Source organism: Hakea prostrata, chromosome 9, assembly GCF_041222555.1.
Source record: "Hakea prostrata isolate BN-2017 chromosome 9, UWA_Hpros_2, whole genome shotgun sequence".
NCBI lineage: Eukaryota > Viridiplantae > Streptophyta > Magnoliopsida > Proteales > Proteaceae > Hakea > Hakea prostrata.
In genome coordinates, this window is record NC_142608.1 from 19,740,801 (window position 1) to 19,758,831 (window position 18,031).

At 36.4% G+C, this 18,031-nt stretch overlaps 1 pseudogene; it reads right to left on the bottom strand.

The window, feature by feature from the left end:
- Positions 1–8,459: 8,459 nt before the first annotated feature.
- Positions 8,460–9,206, bottom strand: LOC149004951 (secreted RxLR effector protein 161 pseudogene; annotated as a pseudogene).
- Between the last annotated feature and the right edge of the window lie 8,825 nt (positions 9,207–18,031).

Consider the following 18,031-nt stretch of genomic DNA (forward strand, 5'->3'; position numbering starts at 1 on the left):
TTTACTTCAAATTTGCCAATATAATTGTCAATTTGCAATTAACCAAAAAATTGACCTAATCCACTAATATTAACCTGTTTACACCCCCATCTGGTTACATTAACAATCTTTTATGAAATGTGCATGTCATGCAATATACATACGATTTGTTTTTAAATTCATGCACCAATATCCAAGATGAATATGACTATATCCTAGGAACACACATGGCGGAGATGCATAAAAAATTTGGTGGATTACAAGGTCTAAGTAGCAAGAAAAATGTGTATCCAAAGACTGTCAAGAAGTGATATTTGGGTTTCATATTAAATTATTTTTGAAATGAGGATACATGATGAGGGACTAAGGTTGGTAATCAATTAATTTAAGTAAACGACTATTTCAAAGCCATAGGTCCAATAGGTTAATGACATTGAGGCATGAGCTAATAACCATAGACCCGTGTCAACTATGTGATGGATTTTTCATCCAATAATCCTGTTTTGTTTATGGGTATGGGGACATGCAATTCCGTGAATAATTAATTCATGGGTTTGTAGGATGGTGTTTAATTTTTTGTATTCCCCATCCCAATCAGATTGTAATGCTTTTTTTTGTTTTTTTGCCAACCCCGGTTTCCAAGGCTTTTCCTTGACTAATCCGGTGTTCGACCCGGGACGCACATCTTGCTGTGGTGGGTGAGTCTCCCAGCAGGGATTTTTTGCATCCACAAGGTTTCAATACTAGAACCTTGCTTAAGAGGACCAAGCTGCTTACCACTTGGACCAACCCCCGTTGGTTCAGATTGTAATGCTTTAATAAGTCTAAAAAACCATTTGTCAGCCACATTTTTGAATTGTTAAAAAATGTTATAAAGCATATGACGATTGGCAAGGGGATATATCCAAATAAATTTGGCAAATCATCCACAAATATTAGGAAATATTTATGTCTAGTGGTGGAAGTGTGAGGAGAGGTCCCTAAATATCACAAAATTTAAATGAAGTGGTGATGCACTAATTGTTCATTTATTGGTAAATAAGTTTTTTTGTGTAATTTATCAAGAAAACAAGACGAACATTTATTTGAAGTAGTAGAAGATCATGGTAAAGAATATCTAGAAATTGAAGTGCGAATAGTGCGTGGTTGAAGATGGCCTAAGCGAAATTAGGGGTGCAAGTTTGACCCTGGCGGCCCAGATCGGCCCTAAGCTTGCCTTGAGCCCGAATAGGGCTTGGGCTAAAGATTTTGGCCCTAAGGGCGGGTTAGGGCCAAAATATTCTGGCCCTGAACTAGGGCCAAAGGTGGGCCTGGGATTACTCTCTGGCCCACCCAGCCCATCCCGGCTTGTCCCTGATTTTGGCTTTAATCTTGGCCCTGATTTTGGCCCTAATTTTGGCCCTGATTCTGACCTGGGTTTAGGCCCTGATCCTAGCCCTGATATTGGCCCTAATCTTGCCCCATGATTTTGACCATGATTTGAGTCTGAACCCTCCACCCATATGGAGATGAATTAATTATAATCCACATGGGTAAATATTTGACACCTGTCAATTTTTAAAAACATGATCATGTTTTGTAAAAAATTACAAAGACATTCAAGATGAGGTCCCTTGGTGTATGCTTTTTGCGAATGATATTGTGTTGATTGATGAGACCCAAGTGGGGATTAATACCAAATTAGAATCATGGAGATTAGCTTTGGAATCAAAAGGCTTTAAACTTAGTAGATCGAAGACAGAATATCTAGTTTGTAACTTTAGTCATGATCGGGCAGATGATGAGATGGTGATACTTGACGATAAAGAGATTCCTCAGAGTGATTGTTTTAGGTACCTAGGTTCAATTATAAGTAAAAGAGGTGATTTACAGGATGAGGTTTCCCAAAGAATTAAATAGGGTGGATGAAGTGGAGAGGTGCGTCTGGGGTCTTATGTGATCGGCGTATTCCATTAAAGTTTAAAGGAAAATTTTATAGGACCGTTGTTCGACCAGCTATGATGTACAATGCAGAGTGTTGGGCTGTTAAAAAGAATCATATAGATAAACTCAGTGTAGCAGAAATGAGGATGCTAAGATGGATGAGTGGCAAAACTAGGTTGGATAAGATAAGAAATGATCATATTAGAGTTGGTCTGGGAGTTGCTCCCATAAGTGATAAGCTTAGAGAAAGTCGTTTGAGGTGGCACGACCACGTTCAACGGAGACCTATAAATGCTCATATTCGGAGAAATGATATAATCCATATTGAAGGAACTAGAAGAGCTAGGGGTAGACCTAAGATAACCTTAGGAGAAGTGGTGAGAAATGATATGTATAGCTTAGGCTTTGTATCTAGCATGGCCTTGAACAGAATTGATTGGAGGGCAAGAATCCATGTAGCCGACCCCATTTAGTTGGGACAAGGCTTATTGTTGTTGTTATTGTTGTATGTTTTGTAAAAAATTAATAAAAATAAATTATATCTTCATTACCAATGTAGTAAGCATCCACCTGATTTTGGCCCGATCTTGACCCTAATTTTGGCTCTAGTCTTAATGTTAATTTGACCCTAATCATGTATTAGAATTTTACCATAATCTTCACATTAACATTGATATAACTATAAGTCTCGACTTTGACCTTCAGTCATTTTGATAATATTAGACTATGAGTTCACTTTTTATATTATTTTTAAGATAATTTATATTTTTCGAATTAAGTCATTTTTAGTTTCAAAAAATCATTGATTTTTTTTTGACTAAGGCGAGATGATATATTATAAATAATAAAAGCTAGTATATAGAGAATTGATATCTAACAAATCTACACCCTAACTTCTCATCATGAATATTGACATCCTTCTTTTGCCTCCAATGTGATATTTCAGGAAAAAAAAAAAAAAAACTTATTAACATCAGATAGCTATTTGTAACTAAAATATAATTTTCTTTAACTACGGAAAAAAATATCAATACTAAATTATCGTTGATTTACTTGTTTACAAAGTTTTGAATATGAATTTTTTTTGTTGAATAAGGATTAATGGGAGGGGTTTTCAATTTCCATCACCAAAGTAATGGGAGAGGTTTTCAATTTCCATCATCAAAGCAATGAGAGACTTTCAGATATTAATATAGAATTATGGATAATGAATTTATTTATGTTTTAAGCAACACTATCAACTTATTGACTATTTTATCATTTTGTATGAGCTTGAATCATCTTATATTTCTATGAATTTTATTTTTAGTTTACTTATGATACTTTTATTTTTTTTATTATTATTTTTATATAAATTTACATTTTTTATTTTAGGTCCAAGAATATGACCAATTAAGGCTAGGGCCAAGATAGGGTCAATCAGGGCTAGGGACAAGGCTAATTAGGGTCAGGGCCAATTAGGGCCAGGGACATGGTCAATTAGGGCTAATTAGAGCCAATCAGGACTAGGGATAAGGCCAATCAGGGCTAATCAGGGTCAGGGCCAATCATGGCCAACCCATCCTGACCCGGGCCAATTAGGACCAATTAGGGCGGGAATGGGCTTGGCTTGGCCCTATAGGGCTTAGGGCCAAGAACAATAATCATTGGCCCTGAACTAGGGTTAGAGCGGGAATGGGCTCAGATTAGAACATATAGGGCTGGGCTTGGGATTGCAAAAGCCCGGCCCAGCCCAGCCCAATTGCAGCCCTAAGCGAAATGCCACTCATCAACAAATACTTTATTAGGGCCAATCATGGCCAACCCATCTCTTTCTTCATTGCTCATTTTCACTTGAATGTGGAGAAGCTTTTGCAGCAAAGTTTGGTTATAGTTGGACAGTAAAAGATTCGATTGTAGAGTTGTTCAAGGCTTGGAAACACCAGGCTTCACAATCTCCTTTACGGACTGCTTGAATTAATGGATGTTGTTTGCTTTTATACTTTCTTTGGATGGTCCACAATCAAATCCGGTTTGAAAATTTAAATTTTAGGACTAATGAGGTGGTGAGTTTAATTTTTTCAGACTTAGTACAATTTGGCTTTAAAATGGATGGGAGAAAAGTAACTCCTACCATTTTTTCGGATGCAAGAAGTCTGGGCCTTCACTTCTCTGTCTTTAGTGTTGCTCCTCCACAAGAAAGTTTTTGGTGTCCTCCTGCTGCAGGATGGGTAAAACTAAATATTGATGGGTCTTCTTTAGGCAATCTAAGAAGGTCTGGCAGTGGAGGAGTATTTCGAAATGAAGTTGCTACGGTGGTTTTCAATTCCAGTATTTTTGTAGATGTTAAAATCAACTTTGAGGCTGAATTGGAAACTTTCATTCACGGATTACGTTGGGCAAGGCATTTACAAATTACAAAGCTTTGGGTAGAAATTAATTCAAAAGCTGTGGTGACTTTAATACAACAGAAGAAAATACTTTGGTATATCTTTTATATGTGGAGAAAATTACATGAATATTTGCTGACTATAGATTTGAAGATTTCACATTGCTATCGTGAAACTAATACAGTGGGCAGATTTTTTGGCAAATTTGGCAGCTAGGTTAGGAACTTCTGATATTAACATTCCTTGGTCAGCTTAATCCTTAATGAACTTGATGTGGATGCCTCTAGACGTCCTAGATTTTGTTTTATGAGTTAATGGTTTTCTAATCTGAGTAGGAACTAGTGAGGAAGGGTGTATTGGGGGCAACAATTGTTGTGGGTAAGGGAGGTTGGTTCCTTATAAGGTTTTTATTGATGTATTTTTTAATATTTCTTCTTCACTTAATATAATGATCATTTTAGTGAAAAAATGAATTGAAAAAGAAAGAAAATAAATAAATAAATAAATAAAGAGAAAAAAGAGAAAAAAGGGAAAAAAAAGAAGAAAAACCATGCATATTAGTTTCAGGCAACATCAAGACTTTGGACGGATGACCATCCATAAATTGATGGATATTTCGTAAAATAATGCACAATAGCTTGCAAAATCTTATGATAATACATTTTTTGTTTCAACACCAACTTAAGTTATTACAGTAACTAAAACAAGAAAAATATGATTGCCATTTGCCAAAATTTTTTACTTGGGAATATCATTGGTTGATGATCAGGAAAAGAACTATGAAACCAACCAAGAAGAGCTTTGTAATTAAAATAAGAATTCCACTCCTTTTCTGACGTTGTTCATGATTTTGTTCATTGAATTTGTATTGAATAATGACCGACAACTTTGAATATTTGAAATTATTATTCTTATATTAAATTTTGAAAAATTACATTGGCTATGCTCAAAACCTAGAAATACCCTCCAATTGTTACATTCCTATGGGGAAACACATTTGTGTTTTCTAAGTTGTCTGGATACTAATCAAATTGTCAGTCATACATGACATTGACAAGGCCTTCTTTACTAGAGAATCAGCAAACATAATTTCTATTTTTCTTAGATTTAAATAAAAAACATATTACTTGACTTGAATCTTGAAATGGGACTAGTTTACGCACACCTTGAGCTCAAGGTAATTTTTATATATAACTTAAATATATGGAGGGACATTGGGATTTTTAAAAAAAAAAAAATTTAAGGTTTGCTCATGACAGCTTATGCATACCTTTGTTACATCCTCAGGGGATATCTTATATATATAATTTACAAATAAAGCAGCCACGGGATTTATCTTACAAATCTTTTACATATAATGTTCACCTCTAGCCCTAAGGGGATGCATGCCAGCTGAGCAACAACCCCTCAAGGATAACAACCAAGATTTATTTCCAAGAGCAATTTGCATAAAGTTCTTAACAATTACTTTTATAACCTTAAATTAAAGAACTTTCAAGGTATGTAAATGAACAAATGCATCAGTGAATAGAATAACAAATTTTGATACAATTTCCCACATTGACTTATAACTTTCGGAGGTATATAATAAATGGGAAGAAAGATTTTATATATGTTAAGAGTATAGTTCTTACAACCGAACTCAATATGGCACAGAATGACCGCCCCACCACCTATGGGAGACAGAAATTTCACATCTATTGGCGTCGAGTAAGTATATGAGAAACACCCCCACGTATAAAAAGAATAAAGTCTTCCATATCAGAAATTGACATTTCACATTTTTTAATTTCCAGCACCACTAAGACTTGGCCCCGAAGATAATCGACCAAGCCAACAATCCAGACTCGATTTGGCCTTCTCATAAACAGAAGGATGTTTTGTAAAATGGCTCCCACTTGCAAAATCTTCTGATAATAACCTTATTGCCTGAACGCCACCTTGATTGAATATGGCAACAAAGACAACAAGACTAAAAACAATGGTTGCTATTCGTTGGAATTCCATCTTCAGAATTATCTCTAGTTGAAGCTTGAGGAAAAACTACGAACCAAGAAGGGTGACAAGTAACTAGAGAACGCTAAATGAGGATTTTTCTTTTCTTACCCCAAAACCAAATGAGGATTTGTGTAGCTATAGTTGTGACTTTTGTGTTGTTGTAATAATGTGTATATATAAGGTTTTGGAGTTTGTCTAAGTCTAGGATTGTTGAATTTATTTATTCAATTGATATTATAATTATTTTTTGATCCAACGTTCATTTGGACAAGTTTAAGCACACCTTGACTACATCCTTGAGATAACTTTATATATAATTTAAATATACTACTTGGGACAGTTGAATCATGACCTCTTCACTTAGGATATTAAATATTGTTACAGAGTACTTTAATTTGATTATTTGAAATGGTCATTGAGGATGATTATATATTATATTATACTGGAAGTAGTCTTTGTGGAAATAAGGGTAAAGTTGCGTACACTGACCCTCTTTGGACCTTGCTAAACACGAGTCTTATGCACTCGTACAATCTTTTATTTTTTGAATGCAAGAAAAATTGTATCTTTTTACCTCTTCTAGCCTAATTGAGTTGTCGGATTTGACCGGAGTTGTGTTGCAAAGGTCCACTCTGCTCTTCTCTCTTTTGTTCCTTTGTTTTCTTTTAGAACAAATTAAATGTACATTTCCTAGAGTTACAAACCTTTACATTTACACCCCTTTGAATTTTTTTATTACAAACATTCCCTTATGCTTAATATTGTTAGTTTTAATTATATAAAGACAGGGTTGTCCTCATTGAATCATATCCAAATAATTTCTACAATCTTCATAATACTTCTATAATATTCATCTTCCCAAACCAAACCTAGTCTAACCCCTTCTGTCTCCACCTACAACCTCACCACTCACCCAAGTCCTCTACAATCCGCCGACCTTGCCCCTTCCACCTTTAGTTTGGATCCTCTACCTATCGGGGTAGAGGATCGTGTTCCCTTACACTCCTCCATCACATATCTAGAAGGGGTTCATCTAGTTATAGCATTAATATGGTGGACCATAAATGCCCAGCTCTTCTCAGTCACTTGAACCCTATGAGTAACTTTTAGAAAAACTAGCTAAAAGATAGAATCAAGATTATTTAATCTATAAAAGAAGAAATTACTATTTGACAAGATCATGATAGAATTAACACACCTCTTGGAAGATAAATTCCAACCGTGTAGAGATGATATAAAAGAAAAAGGAAGATCTAGCACCACTGAAGCAAAAGTCAAGGATGAAACTTAAAGATGAACACGACAATAAGAAACACGTTCGATGCCAAGGATCTCACAAGCAATTAGGGTACTCACCCCAGCTGGACAAGTATACATTCACTTGGCATTTCGAGCTTCTGAAAAATTAAGATCCCTTTGCCTGTGCGACCTTGAGATATTTATATCTCTAGGGTGGAGATGACAAGCCATAAAGTCCGCCCTAAGTGAGATTCTAGCCCACTAATGCTCATATCCAGAATGCCATCAAAGCTTACCTTGACAATTACTAAAAAACTTCCAAAAGATTTAGGGAACAAAATTACAGAACTGCCGTTAAATAAAAGAAAACAAATTGGTTTTGCAAAAAATAGAGAAGAAAATAGATAAGTTTTTTACTAATATATAAAACAAATTTGCAAAACCATTTTATCAATAGATCCTTTCAAAAGGCAGTCCGTAGGTATGCGTACACTTTCGTAATTGTCAAGTCACTGGCAATGGAGCACTAGTCACTAAGATCAACACTCAACATACACATAATCTTTACATGGATGGACTCCATAGATTCAAAGTGTACTAATCATAGAGAGACATTATAATCCTCATATCTCCCATAGTCTGAGCAATTTTAACTGGCACCCCTCAAACCTATCATAGTCCAACAATGTATATTTACACAATAAAACATTATGATGGGTACAGTCAAGTCAAGGATGAGAAAGTGGTTCAAACCAAATGATCATCCATAAAATCAGTTCAAACAATCCAATGGACCAAATAACCACATAATTCATCATAAACAATAAATGCCACATATAACTAAAATAACCTTACAAGTGTCCAATGTGAATGTGCAAGTAATATAATGAAATGTGTTGGGCTACATAATTTCTATAGTCTCCCACTTAGCCTAACACAATCCCAAATCCATTACATGTTTTCAAATACACCAAAAGGCAAACCTTTTGTGAAGGGATCAACCAAGTTTGACTTAGATGGCACTCTCTCAATGACAACATCTTGCTTTGTAATCACATCACGAATAGAGTGATATCGACCTTCTATATGCTTGACCCGAGAATGACACTTTGGATCTTTTGTGATGGCAATTGCAGAATTGTTGTCACACAAAAGTGGAATAGGTTTCTTTACACAATCCACTATCAATAATTCTGACAGAAACTTTTGAAGATAAACACCTTCTTTGGCAGCTGCATTTAAAGCAATATATTCGCCTTCCATCGTTGATTGAGCAACACATTCTTGTTTCTTACTTTTCCAAGCAATAACACCACCACCCAAAGTGAACACATAGCCAGAGGTAGATTTTCGGCTATCAACACACCCTTGATAATCATAATCTGAATATCCAATGAGGTCAAGCTTATCAGAATGATAAGCCAATCTAAAGCCTTTTGTTCGCTTAAGATACCTCATTATCCATTGCACACCAACCCAATGCATTCTTCCAGGATTACTTTGAAAACGACTGATCATGCCAACTACAAATGCTATGTTTGGACGAGTACAAATCATCACATACATCAAGCTTTCCACAACAGATGCATAAGGAAATAATAAATTATTCAATTTGGCATTCTTAGACTTAGGACTATCTTCCTTAGAAAGAGGTCTAAGATAGTTATAAGGAATTTTTCCATCCAAGCAGTCAGTCATATGAAACCTACTTAGTAAGGTATGAATATACTTCTCTTGAGATAAACTCAAAGTTCTATTTTGACGATCTCACTCAATTTTGATACCCAAAATATATGAGGTTTCACCCAAAACTTTCATTTCAAATTTGTCAAATAACTACTGTTTAATTTCCACCAACATAGCAATATCATTTCCAGCAAGCAGAATGTCATCAACATAAAGAGTAAGAAATGCAACATTTTCTCCATCTTTCTTTACATAAATACAAGCTTCAACAGTATTTTGGATAAAACCAATACTAGTAACTTGAATATGAAACCTTAAATTCCATGCCTTGAAGCTTGTTTTAAACCATAATTTGATTTCTCTAACTTGCATACTTTTCCTTCATTTCCTTTTGAAATAAAACCTTCAGGTTGTTCCATAAAAATGTCTTCATCAATATTCCCATTCAAGAAGGCTAGTTTTACATCCATTTGATAAAATTCAAAATCAAAATATGCAACCAACGCCAAAAGGCACGGATAGATTGTATTCGCACAACAGGAGAAAAAGTTTCAGTGTAATCAACCCCATACTCTTGAGTGTAGTCTTTAGTAACAAGTCTTGCTTTATACTTTTCAATATTACCATTCATATCCTTCTTTCTTTTGAAGATCCATTTGCAACCCACAATTTTGATATTCATTGGTTTATCAACTAACTTCCACACATCATTCTTATTTATAGAATCAATTTCATCTTACGTAGCAGTAATCCAATGATGACAATCAATATCTGACATAGCTTGAGAATAGGTCACTGGATCTTCAAAAATTTCATTTACACTAACTCTTTCAAAAGTTTTGCCTGAATAAACAATAATCTAACATATTAGGAGCTTTAGAAATCCTTTCACTTCTTCTAATTGGAGTAGGTTCCTTACGATTATTTGGACTTGATGAAACAATAGGATCAAAGGACTCACCACCCAAATAGTTTTGATGACAATCATCACCTTTTTCCAACTCTTCCAAAATTCTCTTGTCAGAATCAAAATTGCTCCCACTATCAAAACGATCTTCTAAAAATTTAACATTCATACTTTCAATTATAACTTGATTTTCAGGATCATATAACCTATAACCTTTGGAAAGATGAGGATACCCAACCATGACACACCTTCTAGTTTTGGATGGCAACTTGTTACTATTAGGATCAAGAATGAGGATATGACCAATGCACCCCCACACTCTGTGAGCAATACTGGCTTATTTTCCATAAAAGGACTTATATGGTGTAGAATCTATAGCTTTGATGGGAACTCTATTTAGTATGTGAATAGCAGTATTGTGAAATCCCTCGAATTTCTACCCCTTTAACCTGTGGTTTCAAGACCGACAACTCCGGCCTCGAGTTGGCGACAACTGCAGACCATTCAAATCGAGCCCAAAGGATTGGAAATGGAACTAATGTTTATAGATGACCCTTGTGATGACTCAACAACTCTCTTAGAGTTTAAGTGAAGAGAAAAGATTAATCACAATGGTGTTAAAAGGGTGATTTTGGAACGTTCGTATATCGGCGATGGAGAATCCAATTAACGCGAATAAGGTATCAAATTAAAGATCATTGAAAGACCTTTCCAACAAGACAAAAATCACTGAATTCGGAGTCTGTTTGGGGGTCCAACCATGGATGGTAAGTTGGGCCAATTGGGTGAACCAACCCCCACCCCATTTTTTGTTTAGGGGCAAAAATGGAATTTTGGGTTTTTAAGCCCTATTTTATGTTTTAACTCACTCGTAACCACATTTCTTTATGCTAGAACGAAGTTGAGGCTACAGGAAGAGGAGAAACCAAGAAGAAGAGCGGTTCGCATCCTTTCGAAGGTGATTTGTGATTCGAATCTTTGTGAAAACATTAAGAAATGTTAGTTTTCTTTAATCCTTCTCTTATACATGGTTTTGGGAGTACTTTTTCTTCTCTTATTTTGTGAGATCTTGAAAAGGAAAAGTGTTAGGTATCTTGGATGATCATCTTTTATTGTATTAATGTTTCCCTTGAGTATGAGAGTAATGGTTTGTCTCCTTGCGAAAGATTTCGAAATTTGACTCTCCAAGTTACCCACAGGTGATTTAGGAGAGCCAATTTGGGCCTTTTTGATCTAGATTAATTTGGATCAAATTGAAGGTACTTGTAGGATCATTTTACTGCCAATTAGCTTCCCCCAAAGTTTCGTTTCGTTTAGACTTCGAATCGGTGGCGAATTAGAGACCATTCACTAATGAGGTTGAGAACTACCCCTTTTTAAACTAATGGTCAGAATTCTGTTTTTGTGGGAAGATTTTGGGATATCCTTTGAAACCCAAATTGACTCTAATTTTTTATAATTATTTCTTTGCATAAATAGGCTTATGTATCTAGTATCTTTAGACACCAAGCTGTGGGAATGAAGTTTGGAATTTTGGAGAAATGATCAAAGTAAAAGGTGAGGAATATACTTAACCTTATATTACATGTATAATGATGTTACTTAATTTTCATTATTGATATCTTGCATTGCTTTAGTATTATCTTGTGGTTATGTATGTGATTGTTGAAAGGTAAATAAATAAATTAGCTTCTAATTGTTAATATTCATTAAATGGTGATATGAGAATGTATGAAATGGATGAGATTTAATGGATTGAGTTTTTTTTTTTTACTTAAATTATTGATATGATATTATATAGATGATATTGAATTAAATTTCTCCTTCTATTTTATGTTGTAAACTAGGGTAATGGGTTGTCCTAGTGACATTATGTGATTGTTTAGATTGTGATTGGGAATGGGGAATGCCCTCTTGGCATTTCTATCATAGGACACTAGAGGAGGCGGTATGTGACGCATTCCTATGGTGCCCTTGGTGCTTTCCCTGATCACTGATTGACATATCTAGGGCATATCTAGAAGTGTTTGGTTAGATGACCTCATAAATACTACTATCCTTTCAGCAGGGGTATTGAAGCCGGTTAACCCGGGATGTTAGTGGTTGGGTCCTGTGTGTCAAGCAGGCCCACTATCATCATAGAGAGGTAGGGTTGCATATAATATATAAGGGCTCATGGGCACTCAAGACCGATAATAAACCCTTGAGAGGACATGGAGAGCATCCTATCCATTATATGTGGATAACCACTGGGTTAAAGAATGGTGTCCAACAGATGCCTCTTGTTGAGGATTCCATTCATAGGTGGGAAAGTATCGAACCAACAGGGCACTAGGCATAAGGGGAGACATTGGATACTGAACCGAGTTGGTTGATGCCATAGGAGAAGTATATATACCACATGTTGTGCGAAACCATATGACATTGCATTGGGCCTAGGATTATCCTTGACACGCATCAAATCTTATACCAATGGTGACGTGAGAGAGTAGTGACATAATCCCCAACCATGGCTTAACAGGACTTTACCCAACAACCGCGGAGAATCCAACAGACATGCTTTAGTGCCGTGAGGGAAGAGTGACTGAGACTGCCCAAAGAAAACTAGTGTATGGCTTAATGCGTGTCTACCATAGAGACTTCATGATCGAGTTAAAAGCATAATAGCATAGTCATTCATATATCATATCATTGCCATTAATCACATTATTGATATTCATGTTATATGTGTGGTGTGAAATGTTGTCAATGAATGCATGATATGTTGTTAAGTTGACCTCACGGAGTTCTATTGAACTCATTTCCTTTTTTATGTTTTTTTCTATTAGATTATACTGCAGGTTATATCACATCCACCCAGCCGGTACCCTATCTGGCATACCCGGGATGTGATCCACAGCCCCGAAGATCCATAGTTCAGGGACCACATAATCCACATCGACGATAATACAATCATGAACAGATAATAATCATAAACTAACAATGAATGATCATGGAATTCAGAAATAAGGTGTCAGACATAATCAGAGTGCGGAAATAAATATCAAATCAGATAAATTAAGAAGGCAGTGGGCGGAATCCACTCCTTCACCAAACGGAAGTGAGGTCAAAATTTAGTTAAGTACACGTCTCAAGTTATAAAGGTAAGTTAAAGTTATTACAATTCTTCTAAGTATACTGTCACAAAAGAAGGGGTAACTACTCATAAGTCTCCTCCATAATAAATATATCTTCTTCAAAGTTGAGGACCATGGAGACCCAACATGACTGCTCCCATACAACTCCGGGGCTAACCCTGGTACGCCTGGTAATCTTCTTCGGTATGGTCACCGAAGTCTTCAACGTAGCCAGCCTCCGGATGGTAGTATGAGGTATCTGGGTCCGCCTCAGGGAGGGTGCCATCAGAGTAATCACCTGTAGAATAGCCTAATAAAATATTGCAACAGAAAAGGAATGAGTTCAAAAGAACTCAGCAAGGAAGTTATCCCACCACACATAAACCACAAGATAATCATAAAATGATGCAGATGATATGAGGCATATAATGCAATATGACTTTATTCTAAGTATGCTGGTCATCTATGGTAGACATGCTTTAAGTCATAGCACCATACTTCTTTAGGTAGTCTCGGTCACTCATCACCGGGGGAATTGGGTCCCGCATCCCTCTCGGACAAATCCATGGTTGGGGGTTTCGGTCACCGCTCTCTCACATCACCGTTTGGTCTAAGTATTGGCGCATGTCAGGGTATAGCCTAGCCCAATGCAAGTCATCTACTTAATCATATCATGCCAGTTCCAGATACTTCCATTCCTCCCCTCTCGGGATCCTTTCCGGTATCCTTCACACTAGAGTCACGGATATTACTCACCGGACTCATCAACCCTATTGGTCATCCACAAATGGTAAACGAGAAGCTCTCACGTCCCTCTCACGGATCATTTCACCGGTCTTGAGTGCCCGTGAGCCCAAGTCTAGCCATTTGTAACCCTACCAATAAATGGCCCCTTTCGGGTAACCGTAATGCAATTTATGTCCTCTCAAGGAGTGGATACCGGTCTTGAGCGCCCACAAATTCACTACTACCACGGGTTGTTCGGTCTCAATGCCCTTCCGAATCGGGTCTGATATGATAGGGACATCCTAGCCATACATCTAGACAAATCCTATGCATGTCATTCAATAACCCGGGAAAGCGTCAATGGACACCTTCGGAGAACATCCCATACTATTCCCTCCGATGTCCAAGGACAGAAGCACCAGTAGGGTACCCCTCAATCCCAAGTTATACTTAAGCAATCACATGCCCAAGTTCATCATATCAGTTCACAAGATACAGCGTCATAATAAACATTCAATTCATGACATTGATATAAGTCATCATATATTGAAATTGATAAACATGATAAAACATTGAAGTAATATAATGTAAACACAAAGCTACTGTTAAAAGACATATGTAGCAAGTCTAACATGATAAGAATATGAAATAGAAACTATATTTACTAGGTTAGGAATACCAAGTCAAGATTTCCATATCCTAGGTAATTACATCGATAACTATCCTTACCTTGAATCGGAGAAGAGAATGGTCCAAGATCACAAGCGATGGCCCAAATAGTCTTAAAGTCCTAAACAAGCATATATGAAAGGTTAGAGAAGAAATCAGAACAATCGGAGATCAAACGAATCGGAATCGGGAAAAAGTTGCTTTGACAAGAACTCTATTGGTCGATACATTTGGTCGATAGTATCGACCAAATCAATTCCAGGACAGCAAGCTGGCTTTTCGGATTCTTGCCCGGATTTGGTCTTCCGGGTCTCGGATTGACATGAAACTTGGAGGATAGTCTAAACACAACATGGGGACACTAATTATCAAGAAACTTTCATAATCCAATGGTCCATTTGGAAATCCCCAAATTGACATATTAAGGTTAAGAGTTGTAGATCATAGCATTGGCTATAACTCACTGCAAATTAGGGGAAAAACATGGGGGATTAGGTAGGGAATCGTTTAGAAGTAACATGGAGCACATATGCAAGGTATAGATTAGGTAAATCACGAGCTTCATCTCAGTTTTGGTAAATAAAGCAAGTTGGTAAGCAATAAATTATGGAAATGTGTAGTCAATGATCATGAGGTGAATCAATCATAGTCATATCGGTGAAAACATCATTGTATAGGGTTTAGAAGGTTCATGGCAAGGTGTATGCAAGGTTGCAGCACCTTGACCATGGTCCCAACAGTAAAATAGAGAAAAGATGAGTGAGAAAGTGATTAGGAGAGAGAGTCATACCTTTAAAGTGGAACAAGAAAGTAGGAATAAGTGGTTGGCAATAATTGATGAAGAAGATGCTTCACCACTACCAAGGAGGAGTTCTTGGGAGGCTCTCTCACGTTCCCATATGTTAAAGACGCGAGAATAGGGCTCCAGTCTCGAGGAATAAATAAATAGAAAAGAATATTCCAAGAATCTTTAAATCTGGGCTCAGCAGACTTGTTGGTCGATACCTTTGGTCGATGGTATCGACCAATAGTATTGACCAAAACAAACTCTGCAGAAATTTTACAGAATAGTTCAGCAACTTTAGGTGCGGACTTGGAGGGCTATACAAGGTCAAATTGCATGGGGTTTTCTCCTACAGTTCACTCAAGAGGTCTAGTTTCAGGGAGTACCTTCGGATTATGCACAGGAGTCCGTTTGCTATTTTAACTGTCTCGCTCTTCATCAGTGCGCAGATTCTAACTTAACACTGGTAATGTGCTCAAGGAAGGAGCAGCATCATCAATGTCCATAAACTGGAATCCCGACATTACGTCATCAACCAGTAGGGCCCATAAGTCCCTCCTACCACCACTTCGGGTCTTTGGACCTGCAAACATAACAATGACCGGGTCGGGTCAAGGTTAGGTAAAAACTGGATTTTACAGGTTATGAGGACTTCTTCCAAATGAAGGATTCGTTGGAGGCATATCTTCTTGAAGGAGTGATTGAAGAAGAAGTGGACACGCATGGAGCTTCATGCCAGTGTTAAGACTATTCTTTTGGGTTAGATTCCATTAGAGAACTAGTCTAGTTTAGTTTTCCACTACGATGAAAATTACTCTCTTTTCTTTTCAAAACTTTGATGTTATACCCTTTCGATTTGAAATAATGGATGATTGTAATTATTATTTCAGATTTGATAACTTTATATCTGAAACTTGATTTATTCTTGTCCGTTTGATTTTACTATATCATGTTGTATGGAATTGTCACTGAACTTAGGTCTTGTGGTGTATCACCCCCACGGGTATTCGGGTATGCCCGGATCCGGCTGGGTGGGGTGGGGTGTGACAAGTATACAAAGCTTCTCCCCAAAAAGAAGTGGGAAAATTTTCTCTAGCCATCATAGATCTAACCATATCAAGCAAAGTCATATTACGCCTTTCTACAATACCATTAGCTTCTGGGGTATGAGGAGGAGTTCTAAAATGTTTAATGCCACTTTCTTCACAATACTTCTCAAATTCATCAGATAGATATTCTCCACCTCTATCTGAATGTATTGACTTAATCACTTCTCTTGTCGACTTTTCAACTTCAAGTTGAAATGTTTTGAAAAAGTCTAAAGCTTCAGATTTATGTTTCATAAGATATACAAAGCCAAATCTGGAAAAATCATCAGTAAAAGTAATGAAGTAATGAAATCATCCTCTTGCAATAATGTTCATAGGTCCACATACATCAGTATGTACTTTTTCTAAAATATGGGAACACCTTTCACCTTTCTTGTAAGATTTCTTAATCATTTTTCTAGAAATACAACTTTCACAAGTTGGGAACTTCTCTAGAGATACTCCAGTCAATACTCCAGACTTAATTAATTTTCCAATTCTATCCACATTGATGTGTCCTAGCCTCAAATGCAAATATATGTGGTATTAGATTTAACAGAAACATCCACATTGTATACAACATTACCACATAATTGCACTTGATACATATTGTTGTTTCTAAAGCCATGCAACACAACTTTACCATCTTTATGCATTAAGAATCTCCCATTTCCAAAATAAAATCCATAACCAAGTTTTGCCACATTGAAACAGATAACAAGTTTTTCCTTATACTATGAGCATACAAACAACCAACTAAACTAAAGAATGTTCTATCATTCAACTTTAGCTCAAAAATTCCAACTCCTTCAATTGATGCTTTATCATCATTTCCCATATAGATATAGCTCCTCCCATCACTTATTCTCCTTAGTTCTTTGAACCCCTTGAGGTTGCTTACCATTAGATATTAGAAAAGAATGACATTGAGACCTTTTATGTCCAGGCTTCTTGCAAAAATAGCATACAACTTGCCTTGACTTAAATTCAATATCCTGTCTCACATTAGTTCTCTTATTCTTTTGCCAATCATGCCTCTTGTTGTTAAGCCTCTACTTCTTCTGGTATTTCTTTGAATTATTGGGCTTATCAACCTTTTCTTCAACAACATGAATTGCAAATTCTTTCTTCCTCAATTTAGCATCTTCATGACCAGTAACCTTGGATAAAAGATCAACATAGTTCAACTTAACCCAGACACAAATTAGATTTGTCTTATAGTTTCATAAGAATCAGGCAAAGAAGATAAAATTTTAGAAATCTTAGTTTTATCATCAACTGGTCTTCCCTGCAAAACTAATTGATCAGCTACTGCAATCATACTATTCACATGTTCTCTAGCATCTCCATCTTCAGGTAATTTAGTTCTAATAAATTTCTCCCACAAACCCTCAATGTGTTGGCTAGATTTCTTGCCAAACTTCAATTCAAGACTATCTAAAATAGCCTTAGCAGAGGGACTATTTATAAGAGAACCCATTATATAACCCAACATCAAATATTTCACTTTATTATCAACCTCAATCCAGAACTTATAAGCAGCCTTT